Genomic DNA, 8,966 nt, shown 5'->3' with positions numbered 1-8,966 from the left:
CACGTGCAATTCAAACATCTAGATCGTAGTTCTTCCTCTAAATCAGTTTTCTGCGGAGCTCGGGCGGAGCCCTGCAGGAATAGATCATCACCAGCACCGGTGCGCCGTCACGCTGTCGGAGAACTCATCTACTTCCCCGTGTCTCTTGCTGGATCAAGAAGGCGGAGATCTTCATCGAGCTGTACGTGTGCTGAACGCGGAGGTGCCGTCCGTTCGGTGCTAGATCGGGACGGATCGTGGGACGACAGTGATTTGAATCATGAAGCTGTACAACTACATCAACCGCATTTCTTAATGCTGCCCGCTTAGCGTTCTACAAAGGTATGTGGATCCGATCTCCCTCTCGTAGATGAACATCACCATGATAGGTCTTCGTGTGCGTAGAAATTTTTTTCCTTCCCATGCAACGTTCCCCAACACTCTTCCGAGGAGAAGTCCAGCATATCTGTTAAATCTTTGATAGTGGCTATCAAGTGGGTGGTGGGTGGGACGTAAAATTCCCCATGGCGTGCCTCAAGACCGATCCGAGCATAGGTTGAGGGTGGGTCATTCATAATGTCGATCTTCTGGATCCGGGCCAACGTCTCGTTCCATAGCGAGAGGTCAGTCGTACTGGTCTTCTGAATTCTTGTGGAGTTAACCTCTAGTGTTTCATCCGGAAACCGAGCCACAGTAAATGAAGGGGCGGGGAGGAGATGAAATTTGTACTGACCCACGAATGCAGGGGCGGATCTCGTACAACGCACGGGCAGGTCTTCGCACAGCAGACCTCACAGTGACGAGACAACTATCACATGTAAATCCACATTCTAATTATGTCATTTTAGAGGAAAACAAGTTAAGAATATAATATTCATGAGCTAACCAAGGTTTTTATGCCATTTTGTAGCTAAATGGGCTAATTATCTCATTGTTGGGGAAAATAAGGTCAGGAGAATAAGATAGAGGAGAAGAAAGAGGAGGAGGAGAAGAAGAAGAGGAAATCAAGAAGAAGGAGAAGGAGGAGGAGGAGAAGAAGGAGGAGGAGAAGGTATTCTTCTTCTCTTCTTCTCTTCTTCTTCTTTTCTTCTTCTTTTCTTCTTCTCCTTCTTATTTTTTTCTTCTCCTCCTCCTCTTCTTCTTCTTCTTCCCCTCCTCCTCTTCTCCTCCTCCTCCTCTTCTTATTCTTCCTATTCTTTCAATTAAGCTAACTAACTAACTAACCTAACTAACCAAGCTAACTAAACCTATCGCTAAACCTAGATAGCACTAAACAACAAAAAAAAGAATCTACCACTAAGTAACTAAAAAAGAATCTAGCTACCACACTAAATACCAAACAATAAAAAATCAACTTCTTCTTATTTTTTCTCTTCTTCTCCTTCTTATTTTTTTCTTATTCTCTTCTTCTTTTCTTGTTTACTTCTTCTCCTTCTTATTTTTTCTTCCCTTATTCTTCTTCTTCTTCTTCTTATTCTTCTTATTCTTCTCCTTCTTATTTTTTTCTTCTCCTCATCTTCTTCTTCTTCTTCTTCTTCTTCTTCTTATTTTTCTTCTCCTCCTCCTCCTACTCCTACTCCTCTTCTTCTCCTCCTCTTCTCGTCCGCCTCCTCCCCCTCTTCTCCTCTTCTCCTCCTCCACCTAACTAACCAAGCTAACTAACTAACCTAACTAAATCTACCACTAAAACTACTAACAATAATCTAGCTACCACTAATTAACAAAACAAAACTAAATCTGTAAATTAGCAAAAAAAGAATAAAATGACTCACCGGAGGGGGCGGCCGGGGAGGAGGAGGGTGCGGCGGTGGAGGAGACGGCGGTGGTGGCGGAGCGGGTGGTGGTGGAGAAGGGGCGAGCTCTGACAGCGGTGGTGGAGGAGGAGGTCCCGGGGAGGAGGAGGGGGCATGGTGGAGGAGGGGGCGCAGGGAGGAGGGGGCATAGGGAGGCCGGAGGAGGGCGCAGGGAGGCCGGAGGAGGAGGGGGCGGCAACGCAAGGAGGCCGGAGGCCGGAGGAGGGAGGAGGAGGGGGCGCAGGGAGGCCGGAGGAGAAGGGGGCGGCGGCGCAAGGAGGCCGGAGGCCGGAGGAGGAGGGGCGCAGGGAGGCCGGAGGAGGAGGGGCGCAGGAAGGCCGGAGGAGGAGGGGCGGCGGCGCAGGGAGGCCGGAGGAGGGCGCGGCGGCGGTGGTGGTGTCGGGGGTGAGAGAGAGGGGTGTCGGGGTGGCCGTTAGGGGTGAGAGAAAGGCGCGTGGGGGTGGGGCTAACGGCCGTTAGGGGGCACCCTCTTTGCCGTCTGCCTCCCGACGGCACAGAGGAGAAAAGCGGACGACAAAGAGAGAGGCCGTTAGGGGGAGAGAGGAGCTGCGGGGTGGGCCTCCCATGCTCTTTGCCGTCTCCCTGAATGCTCTTTGCCGTGAGCTGGCAGACGACAAAGAGCTGGCTGATGGCAAATAGTATCTTTGGCATCAGCCTGCTCTTTGCTGTCTGGTTTTTGGTAGCTGATGGCAAAGAGGGTCTTTGCCATCAGCCAGCAGACGACAAAGAAGCAGCAGATGGCAAAATCTCTGATTTCAGTAGTGCTACTTTGTATCTTTTGTAATCAATATTATGAACATGTGTATCACTATAATCGAGATTCAATAAACCATTCATATTAGGTGCATGACCATTGAAGGTATTACTCAAGTAAACAGAGTAACCATTATTCTCTTTAAATGAATAACCGTATTGCAATAAACAGGATCCAATCATGTTCATGCTCAACGCAAATACCAAACAACAATTAGGTTCAACACTAATCCCGAAGTAAAGGGAGCGTGCGATGGTCATCACATCAACCGTGGAAACACTTCCAACACACATCGTCACCTCGCCTTTAGCTAGTCCCCATTTATTCCGTAGCTTTTATTTCGACTAACTAACATTTAGCAACTGAACCGATATCTAATAATACCCATGTGCTACTAGGAGTACTAGTAAAGTAAACATCAATAACATGTATATCTAATATACTTCCATTGATGTTTCCAGCCTTCCTATGTACCAAGTGTCTAGGCAGGTCCACCTTAGTGATCATTCCCCTCATCATAGAAGCACATAGTCTCGAGTTTGGGTTCAACCTTGGGTTTCTTCATTGAAGTGACAACTGACTTGTCATTCTCGAAGTTCCCTTCTTTCTCTTGCCCTTCTTGAAACTAGTGGTTTTACTAACCATCAACACTTGATGCTCCTTCTTGATTTCCACCTTTGCGGTGTCAAACATAGCGAATATCTCAAGGATCATCTTCTCCATCCCTGGTATGCTATAGTTCATCACGAAGGTCAGTAGCTTGGTGGTAGTGACTTTGGAGAACTATGTCAATCACTATCTCATCATGAAGATCAACTCCCACTTGATTCAAGTGATTGTAGCACCCAGACAATCTAAGGACATGCTCAACGACTGAGCTTTTCTCCTTTACTTTGCGGGAAAAGAATCTTGTCGGAGGTCTCATACCTCTCAACGCGGGCACGAGCCTAAAATCCCAATTTCAGCTGTTGGAACATTTCATATGTTCCGTGACATTCAAAACGTCTTGGGTGCCTCAATTTTAAACTCTAAAGCATGGCGCACTGAACTATCATGTAGTCATCAAAAACGTGTATGTCAGATGTTCGCAACATCTACACACCACGCTCAGGGGGTAGCACACCGAGCGGTGCATTAAGGACATAAGCCTTCTGTGCAGAATGAGGACAATCCTCAATTTACGGACCCAGTCCGCATAATTGCTACAACCATCTTTCAACTTAGTTTTCTCTAGAAACATATCAAAAACAGGGGAGTGATACGTCTCAAATGTATCAATAATTTTTGATGGTTTCATGATGTTATCTTGTCAACTTTGGATGTTTTATATACCTTTCATATCTTTTTTGGGACTAACCTGTTAACTTTGTGCCAAGTGCCAGTTCCTATTTTTTCTGTGTTTTTGACTCTTTTCAGATCTGATTTTGGAACGGAGTCCAGACGGAATAAAATCCCCGAAATAAATTTTTCCAGAACAAAAGAAGATCGTGGGACTTGAGGGCCAAGACAGGAGGCCCACAGGGAGCCCACAAGCCCTGACGCCGCGGCCAGGGGGGCCCGTGGAGACCAGGCTTGTGGCCTCCCTGGCGCTCCCCTGCCCAAGCTCTTTCACCTATACATTCCCTAAAATCACGAAACCACTTTTCCGCTGCCGCAAGCTTCCGTTTCCGCGAGATCTCATCTGGAGACCCTTCCCGGTGCCCTGCTGGTGGGGACTTTGGAGTTGGAGGGCCTCTACATGAACATCATTGCCTCTCCAATGACTCGTGAGTAGTCCACTTCAGACCTACGGGTCTGTAGTTAGTATCTAGATGGCTTCTTCTCTCTCTTGGATCTTCAATACAAAGTTCTCCATGATGTTCATGGAGATCTATCCGATGTAATCTTCTTTGGCGGTAAGTTTGTCGAGATCCGATGAATTGTGGATTTATGATCAGATTATCTATGAATTATATTTGAGTCTTTGCTGATTTCTTATATGCATGATTTGATATCCTTGTAAGTCTCTCCGAGTCTTGGGTTTTGTTTGGCCAAATAGATCTATGATTCTTGCAATGAGTGACTTGCTCGGTTTTGGGTTCATACCGTGTGGTGACCTTTCGCAGTAACAGAAGGTGCAGCAAGGCACGAATCGTGTTGTTGCCATCAAGGATAACAAAATGGGCTTTCATCATATATTTGAGATTGTCCATCTACATCATGTCATCTTGCTTAAGGCGTTACTCTGTTCTTATGAACTAAATACACTAGATGCATGCTGGATAGCGGTCGATGTGTGGAGTAATAGTAGTAGATGCAGAAAGTATCGGTCTACTTGTTTTGGACGTGATGCCTATAGATATGATCATTGCCATAGATAACGTCATGACTTTGCGCGGTTCTATCAATTGCTTGACAGTAATTCGTTCACCCACCGTCTACTTGCTTTCATGAGAGAAGCCACTAGTGAACACTACGGCCCCCGGGTCTATTCACAACTATCGTCTCCACTTTTACTTTTACTTTTCTTTGTTTACTTTTTGCTTTCAGTTCTCACTTCGCAAACAATCTATAAGGGATTGACAACCCCTTCATAGCGTTGGGTGCAAGATCTTTGTGTTTGTGCAGGTACTTGTGACTTGACGCGATCCTCCTACTGGATTGATACCTTGGTTCTCAAACTGAGGGAAATACTTACCGCCGCTGTGCTACATCACCCTTTCCTCTTCAAGGGAACACCAACGCAAGGCTCCAAGGCCGCAGGGGAATCCTTTGCATATTTGCCAAGGAAGTCCCTATAGGCGTAGCCCGTAGCAGAAGGATTCCTGGCGCTGTTGCCAGGGAAGGTCTTTTATTGCCGTAGCAGAAGTATTTCTGGCGCCATTGCCGGGGAGAGATCAAGTCAAGATCTATCCAAGTAAGTGTCATAAACTCATCTCTTGCATTTACCTTTTTTGCTAGTTGCCTCTCGTTTTCCTCTCCCCCACTTCACATTTGCCGTTTTCATTTGCCTTTCTCCTTTGCCGTTTTCTTTTGCCTTTTTGCCGTTCTCTTTTGCCCGTTTCACTCGCTTACTTCCTGCTCGTTGGTGTGTGGGATAGTCCATCAATGGCTAGACCCACCACTCCAAACGATACCCCTGAGAACGAAGTTATCAATTTCAAGCAGATTGAGGAAGAAAATTTAAAGTACGCTTGGTACAGGATTTGCAATGCTCAAAGTAGATCTACTCGTAAGCAATCCACTACCGTTCTTCTTCGCAGTTTGTATGTTGGAATATCTCCTTGGAATAGGTATATTCTTGATACCATCGTAGGCGGGAATTTTTTAGGGAGCCATACTGTTGACTCTTATGGAGCTATCATGAATTTGGTAGGCTCACCCCTGCTCATGGTCAATAGAACTACCTTGGCCTTGGAACATGTGATGCAAATGCTTGACGCCATTGAAAACAAAATGGCCACAATTGAACTTATTGAGGATTTGGATAGAAAGATCCACAATCAAATTACTCAGTATGGATCCAAAGTGGGAATGGTTTTGAAAAATTTAAGGGAGAAGGAACCTATAGTTAATGATTCCTCTAGAATTGGCAAACTAGAAGATGTAAGTCTGTTTTTGTTCCTAAAGCTAGTGGTGAGTCGTCCAATAAAGATGAAGATCTTAAGATGATAAATGATCACGCTACTTATGGTTCGAGCACCAAAGATGACTATACGTGATTCCATCACCTTATGCCTAGCTAAGGGCGTTAAACAATAGCGCTTGTTGGGAGGCAACCCAACGAATCTATCCTTTTTCTTTCTGTTTTGTGTTTTCCACACTTTCATAGTTCTGTTATGATTGTGTTTTTTGTGTTTCTTTTGCGTTTGTGCCAAGCCAAACCGTTATGATTAGTCTTGGGGATGATCGTTTGATCATGCTGGAAAAGACAGAAAATTTCTGCTCATGAAAAAAAATTTCATTTTTTTTTATGTAAAAACTTTTGAGTTGATTCTTTTTGCTTCTGATTGCTACGCAAATTATTCAGACTATCGTAATTTTTCAGAATTTTGGAAGTAACAGAAGTATACGAAGTATACAGATTGCTACATACTGGTCTGCTGTTAACATATTCTGTTTTTGTTGAGTTGGTTGCTTATTTTGATGAAACTATGGATAGTATCGGGGGGTATTAGCCATGGAAGATTGAAAATACAGTAACCCAACATCAACATAAGTAGAATTTAAGTTTTCTACAGTACCTAAGGAAGTGGTGGTTTGCTTTCTTATACTAATGATATCACGAGTTTCTGTTTAAGTTTCGTGTTGTGAAGTTTTCAAGTTTTGGGTGAAGTTCTTATGGACAAAGAGATAAAGAGTGTCAAGAGCTCAAGCTTGGGGATGCCCAAGGCACCCCAAGTTGATTCAAGGGTGCCAAAAAATCCTAAGCTTGCGGATGCCCCGGGAAGGCATCCCCTCTTTCGTCTTCAATCCATCGGTAACTTTACTTGGGGCTATATTTTTATTCACCACATGTTAAGCGGGGTTATATCGCCAACATCCGGTGCTCACGAGTTGCATGATCGCATGGTCATAGAAACAGATACTTGACATGGAGAAAACATCAACAATAAACTGACACGATCATATGCTACGGTCATAGTTTGGGTCTTGTCCGTCACATCATTCTCCTAATGATGTGATCCCTTTATCAAATGACAACTCATTTCTATTGTCAGGAAACCTTGACCATCTTTTATCAATGAGCTAGTCCTTAGAGGCTCACTAGGGACAGTGTGTTGTCTATGTATCCACACATGTGTTTCAGTTTCCAATCAATACAATTCTAGCATGGATAATAAACGATTATCATGAACAAGTAAATATATTAATAACTAAATAATTATTCCCTCTAGGGCATATTTCCAACTTTCAATTCATTCAACAATTTACTAATATGATATAAGTGAAGCACAAGAGCAAACAATCAAACTACTCTCACAAGATATAAGTGAAGATCAATGAGTAGTCAAACAATTAAGTAGCTATATGAGAACTCTCACTTAATACAGATTTTCATATCTGACATTTTATTTCACCCGACAAATAAAACAAAAGACACTCCAAGAATAGCACATATCATGTGGACAAATAGAAATTTAGGCTCAACATGGGCTAACCGATAGTTGTTGATGAAGAAAGGTGGGATGCGTAGCATCCCCAAGATTAGATGCTTGAGACTTCTATAAATATTTACTTGGGGTGCCTTGGGCATCCCCAAGCTTGATCTTTTGTGTCTCCTTAATTCCTCTCATATCATGGTTTCACCTAAGTCTCAAAAACTTCATCCACACAAAACTTGAAAAGAACTCGTGAGATAGATTAGTACACATAAAAGTAAATCAACACTTTATGTACTGCCGAGACAAGTTGCATAATATTTTTCAAACATTAGGTACTGTATATTATCATTTCCACAATATATATCTACCAATATAATCTATGGAAACTATAGGATAAGTAGATAACGAAACTATGATAGCAATTTATCCAAACAAAATAATCTATAGCAATCTATTTAAAACGTGTAATTATGTATCTCAAAAAATTCTGAAAAATTGGGACATGATAAATAATTTTTGTGGCAGTAATTTTTAAAAATTTCAGAAACTTTCCACTTTCCAGTAAAATCAGATGATTCAAATACTACAACAAAAGTTTCTGTTTTTCCATAGCATTCATCACACATGCATTTCAAGCATTCTAATGGAAATTCTTGGAACTTTTTATTGAAAAACAAGATTATAAATAACATAATACAGAGCATGACAAAATAAAATGACGCACCAAGCAAAGCACATGTCATGTGATGAATAAAAATATAGTTCCATGTAAGATATACCGATAATGTTGGAGATGAAAGAGGGGATGCCTTCCGAGGCATACCCAAGCTTAGCTGCTTGAGTATTCCTTGGATATTACCTTGGGGGTTCCTTGGGCATCCCCAATCTTAGGTTGTTGCTTGTCCTTATACTCCTTATATTGGCATCTCACCGAAAACTTGAAAACTTCAATCACACAAAACATAACGGAACTTCACGAGATGAGTTAGTATGACACATATAGATCATTCACTTAGGTACTGACAAGACAAGATTAATAATTGTTCTCACATTATACCTACTGTACTATATCATTTCCATAATTTATATCACTCAATATAAGTTGTGGAAACACTAAAACAAGCAAACTATGCACACAAAACAGAACATGTCAAAAAAAGAACAGTCTGTGAAGATCTGCATTAAAACCATACTTCCTACACTCTAAAAATTATGAAAACATATTAAAGAGCATATTATTTGCATGCCAAACATGTGTAGAAAAATCATAATTGATTGATGCTCCAGTAAAATAAGAGAAATTCTGCACTGGACGTAAAAGTTTCTGTTTTCATA

The sequence above is a fragment of the Hordeum vulgare genome, chromosome 4H (genome assembly GCF_904849725.1).
Source record: "Hordeum vulgare subsp. vulgare chromosome 4H, MorexV3_pseudomolecules_assembly, whole genome shotgun sequence".
In the NCBI taxonomy this organism is placed as follows: domain Eukaryota; kingdom Viridiplantae; phylum Streptophyta; class Magnoliopsida; order Poales; family Poaceae; genus Hordeum; species Hordeum vulgare.
Note: the sequence above shows the minus strand (reverse complement) of the source record.